Below are 2500 nucleotides of genomic sequence, written 5' to 3' on the forward strand. Positions count from 1 at the left end.
AGTTGCCCAGGCAGGGGGTTATCCTCCACTAGCAAACCTCCATGAGCAGCGGAGCCCGTCAGCTGCGCCAAAAAGAACCGCACGAGGGCGGCCTGGGGTTGAAATCCCCCGCCACATAGGAACGAATGCCGGGCGTTCGAGTTGCCCAGGCAGGGGGTTATCCTCCACTAGCAAACCTCCATGAGCAGCGGAGCCCGTCAGCTGCGCCAAAAAGAACCACACGAGGGCGACCTGGGGTTGAAATCCCCCGCCACATAGGAACGAATGCCGGGCAACCAGGGGTCGAAATCCCCCATTGAAATGAATGGCGGGCAACCAGGGGTCGAAGTCCCCCATTGAAATGAATGGCGGGCAACCAGGGGTCGAAGTCCCCCATTGAAATGAATGGCGGGCTACCAGGGGTCGAAATTTCCCATTGAAATGAATGGCGGGCGACCAGGGGTCGAAATCCCCCATTGAAATGAATGGCGGGCAACCAGGGGTCGAAGTCCCCCATTGAAATGAATGGCGGGCAACCAGGGGTCGAAGTCCCCCATTGAAATGAATGGCGGGCTACCAGGGGTCGAAATCCCCCATTGAAATGAATGGCGGGCGACCAGGGGTCGAAATCCCCCATTGAAATGAATGGCGGGCAACCAGGGGTCGAAGTCCCCCATTGAAATGAATGGCGGGCTACCAGGGGTCGAAATCCCCCATTGAAATGAATGGCGGGCGACCAGGGGTCGAAATCCCCCATTGAAATGAATGGCGGGCTACCAGGGGTCCAAGTCCCCCATTGAAATGAATGGCGGGCTACCAGGGGTCGAAATCCCCCATTGAAATGAATGGCGGGCGACCAGGGGTCGAAATCCCCCATTGAAATGAATGGCGGGCAACCAGGGGTCGAAGTCCCCCATTGAAATGAATGGCGGGCTACCAGGGGTCGAAATCCCCCATTGAAATGAATGGCGGGCGACCAGGGGTCGAAATCCCCCATTGAAATGAATGGCGGGCTACCAGGGGTCCAAGTCCCCCATTGAAATGAATGGCGGGCTACCAGGGGTCGTAGTCCCCCATTGAAATGAATGGCGGGCTACCAGGGGTCGAAATCCCCCATTGAAATGAATGGCGGGCGACCAGGGGTCGAAATCCCCCATTGAAATGAATGGCGGGCAACCAGGGGTCGAAAGTCCCCATTGAAATGAATGGCGGGCGACCAGGGGTCGAAATTCCCCATTGAAATGAATGGCGGGCAACCAGGGGTCGAAATTCCCCATTGAAATGAATGGGCCCATTCATTTTCAATGGCCGGGCTACCAGGGGCGCAGTACCACCTGTCGTCATTAGGGGCGCTGTAGATAGGGGACCGAGTCCCCCCATTCGAGAGGTTTGCACCCAAACCTCAAAATGGTTGGTGTACAATTATAGGAGAGACCTTTTTAAGACGTGGGAGCTCCAGGGCAAATCAAGGGAGGCTCGACCAACCCATATCCGCTTTAGATGCACTTTAGGTCGGACTCCCTTGCCAGATGGTCCCCTCCTCAGCCTGGTTCTCGAATTTTTTCTAAGTCAGCCCAACTTGGAAATATTTTCAGAGTGCCACTTTCAAGGGAGTTTCGCCCAACCCCTATCCGCCTAAGAGGCACTTCAGGTCGGCCTGACTGGCCACATTTTCCCCCTCCTCATCCTGGTTCTCGAATTTTTTCTAAGTCAGCCAAACTTGGAAATTTTTTCAGAGTGCCACTTTCAAGGGAGTTTCGCCCAACCCCTATCCGCCTAAGAGGCACTTCGGGTCGGCCTGACTGGCCACATTTTCCCCCTCCTCATCCTGGTTCTCGAATTTTTTCTAAGTCAGCCAAACTTGGAAATTTTTTCAGAGTGCCACTTTCAAGGGAGTTTCGCCCAACCCCTATCCGCCTAAGAGGCACTTCGGGTCGGCCTGACTGGCCACATTTCCCCCCTCCTCATCCTGGTTCTCGAATTTTTTCTAAGTCAGCCAAACTTGGAAATTTTTTCAGAGTGCCACTTTCAAGGGAGTTTCGCCCAACCCCTATCCGCCTAAGAGGCACTTCGGGTCGGCCTGACTGGCCACATTTTCCCCCTCCTCATCCTGGTTCTCGAATTTTTTCTAAGTCAGCCAAACTTGGAAATTTTTTCAGAGTGCCACTTTCAAGGGAGTTTCGCCCAACCCCTATCCGCCTAAGAGGCACTTCGGGTCGGCCTGACTGGCCACATTTTCCCCCTCCTCATCCTGGTTCTCGAATTTTTTCTAAGTCAGCCAAACTTGGAAATTTTTTCAGAGTGCCACTTTCAAGGGAGTTTCGCCCAACCCTTATCCGCCTAAGAGGCACTTCAGGTCGGCCTGACTGGCCACATTTTCCCCCTCCTCATCCTGGTTCTCGAATTTTTTCTAAGTCAGCCCAACTTGGAAATATTTTCAGAGTGCCACTTTCAAGGGAGTTTCGCCCAACCCCTATCCGCCTAAGAGGCACTTCAGGTCGGCCTGACTGGCCACATTTTC

This window comes from Leptonotus elevatus, unplaced genomic scaffold (assembly GCF_054856555.1).
Source record: "Leptonotus elevatus isolate MCC_2025b unplaced genomic scaffold, RoL_Lele_1.0 HiC_scaffold_103, whole genome shotgun sequence".
In the NCBI taxonomy this organism is placed as follows: domain Eukaryota; kingdom Metazoa; phylum Chordata; class Actinopteri; order Syngnathiformes; family Syngnathidae; genus Leptonotus; species Leptonotus elevatus.